Source organism: Rhineura floridana, chromosome 7 (genome assembly GCF_030035675.1).
Source record: "Rhineura floridana isolate rRhiFlo1 chromosome 7, rRhiFlo1.hap2, whole genome shotgun sequence".
Taxonomy (NCBI): Eukaryota; Metazoa; Chordata; class Lepidosauria; order Squamata; family Rhineuridae; genus Rhineura; species Rhineura floridana.
The window spans coordinates 82443708-82462736 of NC_084486.1; the positions used below are offsets into that span (position 1 = coordinate 82443708).

The 19029-nt window shown below is 42.8% G+C and overlaps 1 protein-coding gene across 2 annotated transcripts in view; it reads left to right on the forward strand.

Moving 5' to 3' along the window:
- The first annotated feature begins 18081 nt into the window (after positions 1-18081).
- Positions 18082-19029, forward strand: part of COL17A1 (collagen type XVII alpha 1 chain) — an 80653-nt gene continuing 79705 nt past the window's right edge. For both annotated transcript variants that reach the window (XM_061636075.1, XM_061636076.1), the window contains exon 1: positions 18082-18271. The gene's annotated coding sequence lies outside the window, so the exon portion shown is untranslated. The remainder of the gene's footprint in view (positions 18272-19029) is intronic.

Consider the following 19029-nt stretch of genomic DNA (forward strand, 5'->3'; position numbering starts at 1 on the left):
TCTTTGTAATAGCTGCTTCTCTCCTTTTTGGTGTATAGTTGGTATTGGAAACCCTAGAACAAGGGAGGGGAAATCATGGGAAGGCAGTGACTGGAGAGAACGTCATATGGATGACAGTGAATTAATGGAGGCACAAGGGGCTTACATTTCAGATTATATGTATGTATGGATAAGTCCCAACTGTTATGAAAAGCTTCACATACTGATTTCTGCACACCAAACTGCTCTTAAAGGAACAAGAGCAACCCAATCCTTAAAAAAAATAAAAAATAAATCTGGGGCCAATGGCAGCTTTCTTCCTCTGCCAAAGGACAGATGGAGAGGGTTGTTGGCACTGAGGTGGAGGAGGAAAGGATTAACCCCCGTCTCTCCAAATGTTGTATTCCCAGTCCTGATTCCCACTCCCCAGCTGCAATTAATATCTATCTACCTATCTATCTATCTGCTATACGTAGTTTGGCCCAAAGTGACCTTATTCTAACAGATACAGAAGTTCTGTCACTTTAAGAGCTTTGCCTCCCATCATAGCACTGTGCTCCATCCAACACAGTGCTATGTTTGCTTTAATTTTATGGTGCTGCTACCACCACTAAAAATGATGGGATCTTTGGAATGCCAAAAAAATTGCTTGAGGGATTGGATCAGCCCTCCAAACAAGGGGCTACCCATGCCTGCTCTAAATGGACAGAAGGTCTATCCCTTGTGGAGTATGGAGGCTCTTCCTATGAAGCTTATTTGCTCAACATGGCAACTGGATGGGAGTGGTAAGAACAGGGAGGCATAGATGTTGTCTCCTGCTGCTGGTGATGGCAGGAGAATCCAGACAAGAGTTTTCTTTTTCACAGAAATTTTGTTTTAATTTGCAGTTAAAAACTATGAACATGACATGTTCAGAACTACAATGATTAAGGAATGTTCTCAACTTTAAACTCTGTTCCGCTTCCTCACGCACAATTTATTTTTAGGCTTTTATTTTAGATATATTGTCACAGAACAGTCTCCCCCAATCTGGTGCCCTCTGGATGTGTTGTACTGCAACTCCCATTTGCACCTGGCAGTGTGATTCTTAGCAGCATGAACAAGGCAAACTGGTTCCCAGTTTTTAAAAAATGCACAAGTAGATTGGGATAGTGTCACCATTCAGTAATTCATCCCATGGATTATGGATATTACAACATCTGGAGAGCACTAGGTTGGGGAAGGCTGTCATAGAGGATAGGGCTATTAATGGTTACTAGTGACACCTCCAGGTTTACAGTCTGAGGAGCAGGGGATTAAGAGCAGGCTATTGTCTTCATGTCTGGGGGGTGACCAGGTACAAAAGAGTACAGGGCTCCTTTACCTTTAATAGTTGTATATAAGAGCGAATTTCAGCAGGCATTGCTTCCATGACAAACAAGACCTGCTAAAGCATCTATTAAAGGTGCAGGAGACCTGTACGTTTTTAGACCTGATCCTCCTGCTTATGTCCTGCTTATGGTCTTACCACTGGCATCTAGTTGACCATTTTGGTCGGATCCAGCAAGTCTCTTCTCATGTTGACTGCACACTGTGTGTTTTCTATTCCCAAATGTCTCACCTAATCAAACTTAAAGTCTTAAACGGCAAACCACAAAATCAGGTCTCTCTTTCAAGGTTCCTTTATAGCCTGCTTCTTGACAATAAGCATTATGTTTGTTTCTGGCCAGCCCATCCAGTGGTCTTTAAGTATTTTCCAGAGAGGTAGATATGTTAGTCTGTTGCAGCAAAAACAATGTAGAGTCTTGTGGCACCTCAAAGACTAACTTTTTAATATATAGAATAAACTTTACTGGACCAGAGTCCAGTCACTAAGTACACTATTTCAGCGAAAACTTTCCTTAATGGAATTCTTTGCCCCATACATTTGCCGTTTGCCCGGTTTATGCACACAGTTTTTACAAACATTGTTATTATAGAGCTGCACACGAAGGCTGTACAGCTCCCATTGTCACAACGGTACCATACGATTTATTTTGAACACTTTTTTATATGTAGTTACTTTTTATTACAGGGCTGGTACTAAATGCTACATGTCAGATCAGAGTAATGGAAGCATGGATGCTATTTCAGTGGAACCATCTGGAGATTTATATCCAGCAATGCAAAGGAAAACATATTAATAAAATGCAAAGCCCCCATTAATCTAGTTTGCCAGCAGACAGCTCAGAAGAAACTTGGGGTTGCATCCAACAAAGACATACTCAGAGCAGATCCACTGATTTTAATGAACATAACTAACCTAGGTCCATTAATTTTTTAAAGGTCCATTAATTTCAGTGTGTCTACTTTAAGTATAACTTAGTTGGACCCTTGGATTTTCTTAAACTTTAAGGTATTACTTTTGGTGTAAATTAAATTAGCATTCCCAGGGACCCCTCTATGCTGCTATTTTTTGTTTTGTGTAGGTGTATTCTGCAACATTGTCTTGACACTATAATAGTGCATTAGTGGTGGTTTTATACTGGACTATTGGCACAGCATTCTGGTTTATTAGTTGTTCTGTGATGCTTCCCAGCACCACTGCATTATTGCTGTCTGGAGGAACTACAGTGGAACCAAAGCAGGCAAACCTACCCACCCAGAGCATGCAGGAACACATCAGTTTTCATCGGTCACTAAGGGCAGGCCATCCAAACAGGCCGACCACCCTTACAGGGAGAAATTGCTACTACAAATCAAAATTTCACCAGATAATGGTCCACCCATGACAAAGGAGTGCATTGCACACACATCCTACCTTTGGTCCATGCCTCATATCACTCAGGATAACAACTACATCAAAGGTTTGCCCTGCCCAATGTGTTCAACCAATGACTATTTGAGACAGCCCATGGTTGTCATGGAGGCTATGAAATCTCATCAGCCTCTGTGTGGATATTTAATTAGCCCAGGACTATTCTCCTAGGATTCTCCAACACTATGCCAGGGATGCCTCTGGGCAACAGAGGGGTTGATAGACCAGCAGCATTCCAATCTCCCTCTCTGGCCCCACACCAGGCACAAATCCTCTAAGCCCAAGAGATTTTCTGATGAAAGCAACCCCCCGCCGCTGCCTAAAACCAGCCTCTTACTGCACCAAGTATCCAGATAGGCACAGTTAAGTTAGGTCAGGCCCACTCATCCAAGTCTTGGTAATACACATAAGGTCAGCCCCTTCATCCATGATCAAGTTGTGGATGACTGTGAGGCGTCCTTCCCTGGCTCTCCCAGTCAGGTTCCTACCTGCTCGTGGTTACTGCCTGTCTCTAGGCACCACCAGGGACTCCACCAGTCAGGACTGCCCTTTATTTTATTTCTCTCCCCGCTCTAGCACAGATCTCAACAGATCCCCCTGCTAGGCAACCACCAGTCACGTCCTAATACTAGTATTCCCAGAGACTCTGAATACTGGTATTGTTATTCTCTTCACCGCTGCCACCATTTGTTACAGTTTCCCTTCAGCCTTGGTCATTACCTTACCCTCCCTTCTGGTCTGTGAAACCCCAGCCAAGGATCAGGCCTTTGGTAAACCAAATTAAGTATTTATTAAAGATAACAAAGCTAACAAGATTAACAAGATTTCTTCTTAAGGCACATAAGCATATGGTTTTACTCAATACTAATCCGAACTCCACCCCCCTCCTTCTTCACTCTCTCCTGGCAAACAACTCTCTCAAACCCCACCAAGCAACCCACTCTTTCTCTTCTCCCCCCAGATTCCACTCTCACTCTTCTTTTTATACGTTCAGCCATTTTAAACACTCAGCCAATCATCTAGCATTCTACTGCCCATTCACTCCCCCTCCTCTTTCACTCCACTTACCATGTATCTTCTAAACAACCAACACTTACCATATATACATTAATATAGGAACATCACAATGACCATGGGCTTGTCATGGACTAGACTGGTATTCAGTAAAGTCACCATCAGACCTTACAGCTCAATGGAAATTCTGAAGTAATTCTGAAGGAGTGGGAGGGCTGAAACATGGGCCAGGGAGCAAACATCTAGGCCTCTGCCCAGATAGTGGTCGTCAGCCCCTCCACTCAAACTATATCATCCCCAGCCCAGCAGCACTGAAATTGGGGCAGCATCTTTGTGACTCCCTGCTACCTATCCACAAGCTAGCATCATCATTCAGTGCCACTATTTACAGCTGGGAGATTTATTTATTTTATTTATTTATTTTATTACATTTTTAGACCGCCCTATAGCAATAAGCTCCCAGGGCGGTGTACAGCATAATAAAACAGGTTAAAATACAAGTAAATATATTAAATACAATGTAAATACAATACACAATAAAACATAATTAAAAATTTTCAATTTTAAATTCAAATTTTTAAATTTTTAAAATGCCTGGGCGAAGAGGTAGGTCTTTACCTGGCGCCGAAAAGATAACAAAGAAGGCGCCAGGCGTATCTCATCAGGGAGGGCGTTCCATAGTTCGGGGGCCACCACTGAGAAGGCCCTAGCTCTAGTTATCGTTCTCTGTGCCTCCCTATGCGTTGGGACACGGAGAAGGGCCTTCGACGTCGAGCGCAGCGACCGGGTAGGTACATAGCGGGAGAGGCGTTCCGCCAGGTATTGCGGTCCGATGCCGTTAAGGGCTTTATAGGTAAGAACCAACACTTTCAATCTGAGATCAGAGCTACAGATAATAAACGAGGGCCCAGTAATAGGCACATCTCATACTGTTAAGCAGAAGATAGTAACTCCACAGCGACACTCCTTCTCCTGTCTCTTACTCAGGGGGAACCCCACGAAACCAAACTCCCCCTTCCTCAGGCTTTCACCTGTCTCCAGTTAGCGTAGTGACGGGTAATGGGAGGTATGGCGTTGTGAGGAGAACGTGCCAGATAAGGGGAACTCGTCCCAGACAAGTAGTGTCTGTGACTTGTTCCGGTTCTCCTCACATCCCCAGGACTGATGGTTGTTCTATCAGTCAGCCTTCGGATCTCCATGTGCTGTTGTTAAACGCCAGGTCGGTTCACCATAAGATCTCCCTTGTCCATGATTTAATTGTGGACGAGGCTGCCGACCTGGCGTGTATAACTGAGACCTGGGTGGGCGATCAGGGAGGCGTTGCTCTTTCCCAGCTCTGCCCACCTGGGTATGCGGTTCAGCATCATGGTAGAACCGAAGAACGGGGAGGTGGGGTTGCTGTGGTCTATAGGAGTTCTTTCTCACTCACCAAGCACCCTGTCCAGGTGACGACTGGTTTAGAGTGTCTCCACCTTGTGCTGGGCCAGAGAGACAGACTGGGATTTTTTTTGGTGTACCGCCCGCCCTGCTGCTCAACAAATTCCCTAACTGAGCTGACAGAGGTAGTCTCGGAGGTACTGTTGCAGTCCCCTAGACTTTTGGTACTCGGGGACTTCAACGTCCATGCCGAGACTGCTTTATCTGGGGCGGCTCAGGACTTCATGGCCTCCATGACAACCATGGGGCTGTCTCAGGTTGTTACCGGCCCAACGCATGTGTCGGGACATACTCTTGATTTGATCTTCGCCACTGGGCATGGAGATGGTGATCTGGTGGTTGGGGATTTGTCATCTACCCCATTGTCATGGACAGATCACCGCTTGCTGAAGTTTAGGCTCACAGCAACCCTTTCCCTCTGCAAGGGTGGGGGACCTATTAAATTGGTCCGCCCCCGGAGACTAATGGATCCTGAGGGTTTCCAGGATTTTCTGGGGGATTTTCCGACTGAGAAGACTGGCGCTCCTGTCGAAGCCCTGGTTGGATTGTGGAATACGGAGCTGACCCGGGCGGTTGACACGATCGCTCCCATGCGCCCCCTCCTATGTAGAGCTCATACAGCTCCATGGTATACCGTGGAGCTGAGAGTGATGAAGCAAGAGAGGAGGAGGATTGAGTGCAGATGGAGGTGAACTCCTGACGAATGCAATTATGCTTTGGTAAGTGCTTCTTCTAAGCGGTATATAGTAGCGGTGAGGGCAGCAAAAAAGAGATATTTTGCTGCCACAATTAAGGCATCTCTCTCCCGCCCGGCGGAGCTCTTTAAAATTGTACGAGGGCTTTTACATTCTGGCCCTCGGGATATTATGGATTCATCTGTAGCCCGCTGTGATGAGTTCGCGAGGCACTTCCAGGATAAGATCGCATGCATTCGCCGGGACTTAGACTCCAATGTTATGACAGTGAGTTCCAACGAAGCATCCAGAACGCAGTCTTGTCCTTATTTATTGGATGAGTTTCAGTCTGTACAGCTTGAGGAGGTTGACAAGATCCTTGGACTGGTGCGGGCGACCACATCTGTTCTGGACCCTTGCCCCTCTTCGCTGGTGAAAGCTGGCAGGACCGGAACCGCCGGCTGGGCCAAGGAGATAATAAACGCCTCTTTGAGAGAGGGAGTGGTCCCTGACTGCCTAAAAGAGGCAATAGTGAGACCACTCCTGAAGAAATCCTCTTTGGACCCAGATAACCTGAACAACTATAGACCTGTGGCGAATGTTCCGTTCTTGGGCAAGGTACTGGAACGGGTGGTTGCCGGCCAGCTCCAGGGGCTCTTGGATGACACTGATTATCTTGATCCATTTCAATCTGGTTTTAGGCCCGGTTTTGGCACCGAAACAGCCTTGGTTGCCCTGTACGATGACCTTTGTCGGGAGAGGGACAGGGGGAGTGTGACTCTGTTGATTCTCCTTGATCTCTCAGCTGCTTTTAATACCATCGACCATGGTATCCTTCTGGGAAGACTCACGGAGTTGGGAGTTGGGGGTACTGCTTGGCAGTGGCTCCGCTCCTACTTGGTGGGTCATCACCAGAAGGTAGTGCTTGGGGAGCATTGCTCGATACCCTGGACTCTCCATTGTGGAGTCCCGCAGGGATCGGTACTGTCCCCCATGCTTTTCAACATCTACATGAAGCCGCTGGGTGCGGTCATCAGGAGTTTTGGGCTGCGTTGTCATCAGTACGCTGATGACACGCAGCTCTATTTCTCCTTTTCATCCTCCTCAGGTGAGGCTGTTAACGTGCTAAACCGTTGCCTGACCGCGATAATGGACTGGATGGGAGCTAACAGACTGAAGCTCAATCCAGACAACACTGAGACGCTGTTGGTGAGTGCCTTCTCTGCTCAGATGGTGGATGTTCATCCTGTTCTTGATGGGGTTACACTCCCCTTGAAGGAACAGGTTCGTAGCTTGGGAGTTCTTTTCGATCCTTCTCTGTCTCTTGAGGCCCAGGTGGCCTCGGTGGCACGGAATGCTTTTTACCATCTTCGATTGGTAGCCCAGCTACGTCCCTATCTGGACAGTGACGACCTCGCTTCAGTTGTTCATGCTCTGGTAACTTCTAGATTGGACTACTGCAACGCGCTGTACGTGGGGCTGCCCTTGAAGACTGTTCAGAAACTACAGCTAGTCCAGAATGCAGCGGCCAGATTGTTGACGCGGACCAGAAGGTCCGCTCATATAACACCTGTTCTGGCCCGTCTGCACTGGCTTCCTATTTGTTTCCGGGCTAGATTCAAAGTGCTGGTTTTGACCTATAAAGCCCTACACGGCATGGGACCGCAATACCTGGTGGAACGCCTCTCCCAATATGAACCTACCTGTACATTACGCTCAACATCTAAGGCCCTCCTCCGAGTACCATCCCATCGAGAGGCTCGGAGGGTGATGACTAGAACCAGGGCCTTTTCAGTAGTGGCCTCCGAACTGTGGAACAGTGTCCCTGATGAGGTGCGCCTGGCGCCGATGCTACTATCTTTTCGGCGCCAGGTGAAAACCTTTTTATACTCCCAGGCATTTTAAAGTGTATTTTAAACAGCATTTCCGTATTTTGGATGTTGTTTGGTTCGTTATTGTTTGTTTGTTTGTTTTTTATTATTTATTGTATTTATTGTATTTATATATTGTGCTTGTTTTTATCTTTTTGTACACCGCCCAGAGAGCCTTCGGGCTTAGGGCGGTATATAAATTAAACTAAATAAATAAATAAAAATAAAAATAAATATAGTACCTGGCCTACAACTTCGTTTCCTGACATATAGGGTACCACCTCCCCAGAGCAGCCCCTCCCCTTGATGTCACCCCTTTCAGGGATAGCCATCATCAACCCCACCACCCCTGGCAGAGTCTGTTCTTATAGTAAGGCTAGGTTCTGGAGTACACAACATTCACTCAGCCAGCAATCAAACCATACCACATATTGCAATTAGTCAGAAAACCCACTTACTTACAGGTTGGCAGCAATCACACAAGAAAGATAACAGACTGATGCACATGCGCACATGCGCGTGCACACACACTTACTTACTGGGAGAGCAGACCAGCCAGGGGCCAGGATAGTGCCAACCAGCCCCTCCCTGCTCAGCCCTCCTGTTCGTCTGCCCTCCTTTACAGCTTTATTATCCCTGTAATTGAGGACATACCCAGAGCCCTGAGGATCTGTCATAAATATTAGGAATCTGTTGCCTCTGAGGATCCAAGGTATGCAAGAATAATTAGCTCATCTTAATCTAGCACCCGATAAAGCAGTCAGCTTTATAATGTTAAGCAAACTCCTGTGAAGTCAGAAGGGGGAAAACACTGTTGGCTAGTAAATTAAATAAGCTCTCTTAGAACTTGGCACAGGTTGTCCTCCACCAGCAAAACAGGGAAACTGGCACCTGCAGGTACAAGTTTAAAGACTATTGCAAAACTGCCAGATTCCTCATGTCAAAGCAATAATTAGGACAAAGTGTCATGCAATTAAACCATCTGATAATGAAATGAGGAAGCCTTGGGCAATGCAACAGATTTGAATCTCAGATTTTAGATGGTGAAACATGTGCTCAGCTTCTAAACACAAGACCAGTTTGTCCCTGTTGTACTCAATGGCCAAGAACACAGGACTGACATTGTGCACCTGCTGTATTGCCATCAATCCTGTAACAGAGCCTTCATCAACCTAGAGCTCTCTAGATGTTTTTGACTACAACTCCCATCAGTCCCAGCTAGCACAACATGCTAGCAAAGGCTAATGGGGGTTGTAGTCCAAAACATACGCAGGGCATCAGGTTGGTGAGGGCTGCTATTAAGATGACATAATTTGTAGGACCAATTTCTTCCATATCTAAAGATAAGATTATCAGCTTGCTCACTTGCCAGAAGAAATGTTACTTTTCCTGAATATTCAGTTACTTCAGCTTCCTCCCTGCTAAAACAAGATTAGCACAACACATGTCTTGTTTCTGTTATTTGGACTGACTGCAGGTGTTGCCACCACTCACCATATACCAGAGACACGTTACCAGATTCTTGCAAGAGACACATGAAGTGGATTGGACTGTGAAAGACCAACCCAAATTGTGGTTACGTTTTGACAAATTTGTAGGGCAGTACAATATCTCACAGAGGAGGTCAGGTCTCCTGCTCCCCTGGTGCATTCACTATAGCTGCCCAATTTCTCTGCTTTCTAGATAGAAATATCTGTTGGGTATAGGGACATTCTTAAACCGCAAGGTTTTTTTGCCTATTCGTGAATATATATAGCATTACGGTGTAAGACACTCAAAAGGTAGACTCAGGAAGTATTTGGCTGCCATGTGAGAGGTAGGCACAAGGAAGTGAGTTTGTTGATGTTCTCCTTTCATGTCTGATCTTGTGCTAAGTGGTGTTCATATGTATCTGCCCATGTGAATTTGCTGGTAATATTTTATACCTTTGGAATGCACCTTTTCATAAAGGACTGCCATTTCTGCAAGTCTGCACTTGGCAGATATGCCCCAGGAAAAACAGGTGCAGCCATGGCAGGCAAGAGCCAGCAGGAAAAAATGCAAGCCCTTTAGAATAGAATCATCATCCAAGAAATCACAATAGTCAGCCATATACACACAAAATACAAAAGGCAAAAAGTAAGAAAAGGTGTGACTTTCCTACAGTCCCTCAGAATTGTCTATCTAATTCTGCATCTGCAGTGACAAGTTAATAGCCTAGGCATTATATTTAAAATACAACAGTTACATTTTTCCAGATTGAAACCAGTGCTTGTGAAATTAGGATTTATTCTTAAGACTAGAACGTACATTTGTCTACTTAAAATCTCTATATAAAAATTCTCAGTTATGCCTTTTTGCCTCCGGAGGGATTGCCATCACATAGCATGATGAGGCTGAGGATCTTGGTTCAAAATCCATAAATGATGGGAGTAATCAACACCTGCACTGCAAGATGATGGATGCTTTGATATTGCTTCTCATCTTCTAAGCCAGGGATGGAGAATGTCTTCAGTCCAAGGCCCACATTCCCTCATGGCCATCTTCCTGGGGCTGCATGCCAGTATTGGGTGGGGCCACATGCAAAAGTGGGTGGAGCAATGGATGTGACTCTTACCACTGGGGAGGGGAAAGGCTACATTCCACCTACCCACTCATAGTTAGAGGTTTCTGCATGCATACACACCTCTCTCCATCCCCCATTCAAATAAATTAGATGAATTATCACACTCCAAAGAGACCATTCCATCCAGAAAAAAACACTTGAGAAGAACACAGAGCAAGGCCATGAAAGAGGGACATGTCTATTCTAAGCATTTGACCCTTTTCTAACCCTTTGCCATACAGAGCCTGTTCATATGTTCAAGACTTTCTTTGCAGCCATGAGAGCTGGAGACTTGTTTTTAAAAAATGAAACTTGAACTTCTTCGTACACTTTCTGTGCAAGATTCCATGTAGAATTTATACTGTATAGCAAAAGTGCATGCACACATGAACTACATGCAGCCTTCTTTATAATGAATCACTGACATGGTGGTTTTCATGCAGTGATAAAGAAGGGTGTGTGAGCTAGGAGTTCAGTGATTTTCTGAGTCACCAGATGAATCAAACGTCAAGACAGGCTTATTAGCTATCACCATGGCTGACTGTTTCCAGAGCAGAAATGGTTTAAGGTGTGGCTTTTTGGTCTTTATGTGAACTTGTTGGATTGTATTCAAAAGCTGCATGTCAGTCATACATCATGGGCTGCAGTCATGGATCAATAACATCCCAGAGAGTTTTGGTGCAAATAATATTCTCAATCCTGCATGGCTCCCTTTGAAACTGAGAATAGGAATAATATGGCCCCTGGATTCAATTTTAACATGTTACTAGGTTTTATTTTTAAAGTTACTAAAGATCAACAAACTGCATGGACAAACCTGTTAGTTCAGTTGTCTCTAAGACCACATTGTGTGACATAAAGGATGAAGACATGTTATGGCAAAGCACTGAAGCACTTTTTCAAGGTAACCTAGCTAATATGTGGTATGCATATCTGTCTCCGTTCTTGTATATCATGGGAAGCCACTGGGCACTTCCACAAGACAGTTTATTTGCACTAGGTGAAGCTCATGCATCCAAGTTTTTTGCCTTGTCCACACAATGTTGTCCTCATCAAAATGTCATCCCATATATTTCGTCCACCCCTTTAATCTGGATTTACCATTTTCATATTTGTATTTTTACTTATCGGATTTCCCATGGAAACAGAACAATAAAATGTCATCCCATGTTTTTCCCCCCATTCAATCCAGATTTACCATTTCCTCATTTTTTTACAATTTTTTTTTTACTTATAGGGTTTTCCATGGAAACTGTACATCTGGATTAAATGGACAAATAAAATTGGACAGAATTTTGATGAGGACATTGTCATTTGGACACTGTGCAACACATACATGTATGATCAGCACCAAGACTAACCTTTTGTGCTAGGTGTTTGGGGAAAGCTGCTGGAAGTGTTATTTTTTACTGTGTGGGTGCGTGGGTGGGAATCAATGGGTTGGGGAAAGGTATCTCTTGCCACTGTTGCTCCACTCAGAACCAAAGCCCCAAGTCTGATTTTCATTAAAAAAAACAACCAAAACCAAAACTTTAGTCTTTGGGATTTATTTGATTCATATGTGTGGAAAGCATAGTTCGCCCCTTAGAATGAATTTTCTACTGGTGATGATTGTGATGAAATTGTCTGCCCAGTAAAACTTGGTGTCTAGGAAAGTATAAGAGACACCTTCTTGAGCAGTTCATTAAAGAGGAATCTGGATAAATATTTGATCATGTAATTTGTTTTAACCTGTTTTTAATACTGTACTTTTAAATTGCTGTAACCCAGCCTGGGACCTCATGGGCAAGAAATTTTATTGATAATAATGATAATAATTTGGTGAGCATGGCTCGGTATAGTGAATCCTTGGTCCAAGAGGAGAGGTTGGTGCCAAAACCATCTCTGTTAAAGTCTTGAGTCATCAATTATCAACAGCATTTTCCTGTTTCCTTTTAAGGGATCTCTATTCCCCTTGAAAAAATCTTGGAAGTTCAAGAAGAAATGGGCAAAGTGATTCATGAAATCAGCACTCTGAACAGTTTGTTGCCAAGAAACACCTATCCGGTTTCTTACTCACCAGTCTGCAAAAGGTGATATAAAATTCTTCCTTGGAGACATCAGACATGTCTTCAGTTGAGGTTGCATATTGGATGGGGTGAGCACCATAGCACTATGATCAGTTTCCCCTGGAGATCAATAGACAGATTTTATTTGTTTTTCATTTTTTTTCTTTGTTTTTGAATACCCAGGTACACACATCTCGGAACGTTGACCTAGTCAGTTCCCCAGATTCATGGGAACTGGTGTTTAAATATTTGTGAACAAGCATTTATTACTTCCCCACTTTATACATATGCTGCAGAAAATACTGGTGTAACACCAATATTTCCTGTAGCAATCATTTGTAGTGATGCCTTTGAATCCTATGCATGATGACTGCAGGCAGGATTGCCAACTGATCAGGACAAAAATTGGCTTTGCCAGTTGATATTTTTGTGTAAAACCACCAAATTTGACTTAGTTACCTGAATTGTTTGAGAAAAGTTTGTGTTTTTTTAAGATCCATTCTGGTGTAGTTGTTAGTATGTTGAATTAGGACAGACTGGGGAGACCCAGGTTCAAATCCCCACTCAGCCATGATACGAACTCAGTGACAATGAGCCACTCGCTATTTCTCAACCTAACCTACCTCATAGGGTTGTGTCATCACATGGTACTACATGTAGTGGACATGTAATATTGTTAATAAATTTTGGCATGACATTTTTGTTGAGCTGGCATTAATCACTGGTCATACTATTCAGTGTATACCACAACTTGCATTGTTAACTCTACTTATGGACGAGCATAAAGATCTGCTACATAAAGAACTAATAACTTTATTAGTAGTAGTGGTGTGGCAAGTAATAGCATGGACTTGGAAACACCTGGATAATCTTAATTTCGATGTTTGGAGACAACAGGTCTGGACAATAGATCTAATGGAAAACCTTACCAAACAGTTATAAGCTTTGAATGAAAATCAAACAGATGACAATTTTATTGAAGTATGATATAGCTTTATTCTTTAAGTGAAGTCCAACGCATGAGCTATTCGACCTCCATCATCACATGGACAATTATGGAGTGCACTGTTTGGTTGATAGTCATTATCATTCTACTTTTATTATTATTTATTGGCACTCTTCACAGTCATTTTCTTCAAGCCCTTTGTACTAAGGATGGTCTGCACTAAGGAGGAAGGAAGGAAGGAAGGAAGGAAGGAAGGAAGGAAGATGAGGGTGGGAGGGAGTTTGGCTGGTGGTTGCTTCCTGTTTTTGTTCTCTGAAAATCTTAATAAACATATCTTTTTTTAAAAAAGATAAAGTGGCTCCTTTAAGGAAGGGTGGGATACACAACAATAAATGTCAGCTGCATCATTGTCGTTTAGTATGCATACTTAACTGCAGCCAGTGCATACATATCAGGTTCTTGATTCCAGCACCAACACATTATTTAAAGTGTGGCTACATGTGAGATTGAAGGGCACACGTAAGTGGTTTCTCTGTAGTTGTTTCCCATAGTCTCTATTGATCCAAGGGAAGCAAGATGGATGATGGCAGAACAATATAGTGAAGTGTAAGCAGTAACTTTGGGGATTTCTCCCACTTGCTTCCTCATATGGCTCTGCTCCATGCCATTGCCACACCAAGGTGTCCTGTGATCCTGGATACTTCCTCTATAGCATCCAATATCAGCCATGGTGTGATCAGAGACAGGATATTGGCCGAGATAGACCAATTAGTCTAAATCCTCACTGAGATTTCCCCCCTTACCCTGCATCACCTTACCCTGCATCACCTAATACAGCTTTCTTATCAGGCAACATGTGTGAAGAACATACAGTCTTTTTAGTCCATCATTTTGTCTCACAGTGGCCAGCCAGATGTCTATGAGAAGCCCACAAGCAGGACATGAGTGCAACAACACTCTCCCCACTTGGGATCCCCAGCAACAGGAGTTCCCAGCAATTGGCTCTGAAGCAGCTGTCTCCAGTACTGAAGGTAATACAGCTGTTGTAGCAAAAATGCTACAAGTTCTCCCAGGTGGAGAATAATAACACACACGCGGGTAAAATCGAGTTCAAGGCTCCTTATTTATTTACTGCAGTAAAGGCAAACCATACACTTCACACAAGGGGTGAGGCATGAGAGAGCCCCGAGCCCCCCAAAACAGGAATTTTTATACCCTTTACAAAACAAGCTGGTTAATTTTACACCCATCGTTTATTATGCTCCACTTAATCAATAGTATAGTTACTCTTTCCTAAGGTCAAACGGTTAATCCTTACTTTTGCAAGCGTATGTTAAACAGTGGGTCACAGTGCACTGACCATGCTTATTTCAAAATGCAAGCCTTAAGCTTTTAAGCAAACAGACAGATACAAGCAGTATTTAGGCAAATAGCCAATACTGTGACCTTTAGATTTTTCAAACTTCACAGTCCCCCCTTTTTAACATTTTTTACATAATGTTAAACCTTTTGATACTCCTTCCTAGGAGATCTCCATTAGGGTTCGGTGCCTCTGTTCTGCTTTTATAGACTCTTTTAAGTTAGCCAGTTCTATGAGAGTGGCAGGAGCATTCTGGGTTTTGCAAAAAGTTCGTAACAAATTTGGAATACATTGAATACAACACCCAATTACTATAATAATTATCACAAAGCCAATAATCCCAACAACCAGCAATCAAAGCCACCCCATGTTAGGCAGCCATGAAGTTAACCAGGACCATAAGGAGACCTTCTTGGAGGTCTTCCTTATTCCTTTCCCATTCCTCTATAGCCTTTTGGGTGGAGGAAATGTGAGCCTTAAGCTTTTAAGCAAACAGACAGATACAAGCAGTATTTAGGCAAATAGGCAATACTGTGACCTTTAGATTTTTCAAACTTCACACAGCCATAATGACTGGTAGCCATATGGAAGTTATTAATTGTCCTACAGACACATCTAGGACAATGTATTTGGATCACTTCTGCAAATGGCATAGGCATGCTCTAATCTCAATGATATGGGCCAATCTGCTAGAAGTCTTTTGTCATGCAGAGGGCTGGACTAGATGATGTTCAGAGTTCATTTCTCCTCCGTGGCATTCCTGTGATTAATGCATCCAGATGCTTTAAGTATGAGGTTTCTTACTGTGATTCACGGAGTTGAACAACATGAAAAAAGGGGAGGAAACCTGCTAGTGCACAGAATTATATTTATTAAGACTGTTCGGCTGGATGTTTCCTACCTTTTTCTCCTGTGTTTGGTGCCTTTTCTGTTTGGTTGAATTACACCACCTCATTGTTCCATTTCAGGCCTGTGCTTGTGTAATGGCACCTATCATGTCTTCATTTATTAAAACAGGATTCATGGAGGTAAGGCTACTAGTAGCTCATAGTCATTATGACTACATAGAAACTCCAGTTTGCATTAGGGATGGGGGAGGAATTGGATTAAATTCACATTTAAAGGTAAACCTACAAATTCGCACTTGCTGAAACAATAGGCAGTATCCAACATCAGTGCAAGGATTTCCACATGCACACTGGGACTTTCCTCCCTCTCCTCCCCCTGTATGGCCCCTGGTCCAGAAGTTTAGGGGAACTCCTAGTACAGATTTAGTGGATGTACAGGGAGAGAGGATGGGGAAAAGTCTCATTGCACAAGTGGAAATATTTGCACAGAAGGGACCATGACTTAACCCTACTTTGGATGCAACCTAATATGCATACTAAAATATAGCCTTCCTTTGAAATTTTCACTTCTCCAAATTTTGCAGTGCTGTTCTCCTGTCCAGTAATATGTACAAAAATGCATTATATTCAGGGAAATTAATTTGCAAAAATGTGTGTGAGACAGGCAAAATGGCATACAAAAATGTATATGTTAAGAGAAATTAATACTAAAATACTGATGAATTTGCATGAGGATTTTTAAAAAATCCACAAATTACTGCAGAAATGTGGAGAACTGAATTTATGATTGGAAAAACGAGAACCAGAGAACCACAACGGACAGATCCATCCATCCCTAGTTTGGTACCCTAATATCAGTTATGGGGATCAGTCAGCTCTACTTTACAGAGGTCAATGCTCTATATGAAAGGCTGACCAGTCCAATTATGATAAAAATGAAGAACAATAACTATAAGAACAAGATAAGGAACAATATATGAAGGGTGAGGAGGGGCGTTGTCCATCAACAGTTAGCACCAGGTCAGAAGGTTGATCAAGGCCACAGATCACCTGGTCAAAGTCTTGTTTATTTATCATCATTTATTAAATTTATATTCCACCTTTTCTCCCAGAAGGAGCCCAGGCAGCAAACAACAATTGATAAAACACTTGCATTATTTATTTATTTTATTTATACCCCGCCCTTCCTTCCAGCAGGAGCCCAGAGTGGCAAATTATAATCACAATTTAAATTATAGTCCTACTCAGAGTAGACCCACTGAAATGAATGAATCTAAGTTAGTAATGTTTATTGTCTTCAGTGGGTCTACTCTAAGTAGGAATAGCATTAAATATCACCTAGTATTTCTATATTTGCATTTTACATATAAAGTAACATATGCAAATTTTATGTAAATTGGTTTCTTTTGTCTCCTTTTTAGGTGATATATGTTCTCTTTCATTTTTCTTTTGGCAATGTGTAAGATGTCACTCTAACACCACAGGTGTTAATATCTTCAGCTATATACCCACTTGTAGGCTTTTCAGAGGATCTGGTTAGCCACTGTGGGAAACAGGATGCTGGACTAGATGGGCCTTTGGTCTGATCCAGTAGGACTCTTCTATTGTTCCAGATGGTACTGACTGATTCAGTATTTCAGAAGCCCTTTCAGGTGGCTCACAATCAATAAAATAAAATGCTTAAAAATAGATAAGAATATACAAAATTATCAACTAAAAACAGCAGTATAAAACACATATTAATCCAGCCCAGCAGATCCACATAAACAGTTAAATGATTCAAAATAATTTCAAACAGATAACATCAACAATTTAAAGCATCTATCAACTGAAAGCTACCAGAAATAAAAAGGTCCTTAAGGCCTGTTTAAAAATAGAGAAAGAAAGAATCAAATGTACATTCCTTAGGAGAGAGTTCCATAGATATGGAGCCACCACTGAGAAGGTCCTGTCTCTTAAGTCCACTCATCTTTTTGACCTTCTTTGCAGGCCAGGAGCAGTTGTTGAGAAGGGATGCTGCTATGCATCTGGCTTCCCAGCAGCAGGGGCACTGTGGCTTACAGGGAGGGGGAAGTGGTAGGTGGTGGGAAGGTCACCACTGGGCAGGCGGATTGCCGGTGGTCTACAGGCAGGGCCTCTGAAACCATTCTCAAATCCTGGGCAGACCCATATGGGTGCAAGCAGTCCTCCAAATAACCTGGTCCCAAACCATTTTGAACTTTAAAGTCCAATTCCAGCACTTTGAAAAACGAACAAGTAGCCAATAAATACAGCTTGCCCCAACAGGCAATCGGGCAGCCACATTCTGTATTGACTAAAGTTTCAAAATCATCTTTAAAGGCAGCTTCACGTAAAACACATTACAATAGTCTGCTCTGGATATATTTGAGCTGGCGGCTTGATGCTTTTCTTTTCAGCAGTTAAATTTGATTCCTGGAGGCAGGTTTTTTTTAACCCCCACTGTGTCAGATAATTGATAGGGTGGAGTAAGGCAGGAAACCATCACACACCTTTGTCAGGACTTGTTTAGAAGAAAACTTTTGGGAAAGAGAACATACGCGTTTTGGGAGGCGGGGGTAAAATAGATTAAATACACTCCAAATTCAGCATTCTCTGAGGATCACTCAGAAACACCATACTGCTGAAAGAGTGCTGTATTCAGGGTCTTGTGGAACAATATCTGGAATTTTGAGTAGAAAGCATACAATAAGAATTACCAACAGAAGCACTTCAGGTATGTAACAAAATATGGGAATGGTAAGAAGGAAGCCAATTTCAACTATAATTCCATCAGATTCTTTGAAAAAAAATGAGGGGGTAAAGATGAGCCTCTGAGAAATTATGGGCACTGAAATGGCTCCTCATTTAAAAGTATAGCAGTTATTATTGCTGTAGACTGAATGAGTATTCAGCCAGTTTGGTTATCCAGGGTAAAATAACTTTACTATGGGCACTAAAGGAAAAGTTAGAAGCATAAAATGTTATACCTACTTTATATCAATACCCTGAAAACAAACCAGAATAAGCACCTTTTCCCATTGGGTCCATGTGATTCAATCCCACAGAAAATTCAGGGAGTCTTACTTCTTAGTAAGCATGCAGAGGACTGCAGCCTTTTTAGAAAGGTGTCCAAGTTATAGGTGTGGATTGATACGGTATGTTAGAACCCTGGAAGAAAGACAGTGTACTGCATCTTTCAAGACAGGAATTACAGAACTGCTTGAAAAATGGACACCATACACCATCATCCCCAAAATGAATTTGTCTGCTAGTTCTGTGGACAATGGATGTGACTCCTGTTTCTGTGTACACTGAACTGTTATCTCCAAAAATGCTGGCAGTTCCTTTGCAGCAAAGCAATTTTGTGTTGACTGCGAAAGATAACAGATCCAAGGCAGTAACACTTTCATCAGCAGGGAGTATTTTATCAGGAATCACTGCACTTCTTTGTCTTCCTGTATACAACTAGGAAGCTAACTTTGGGCCATGAAC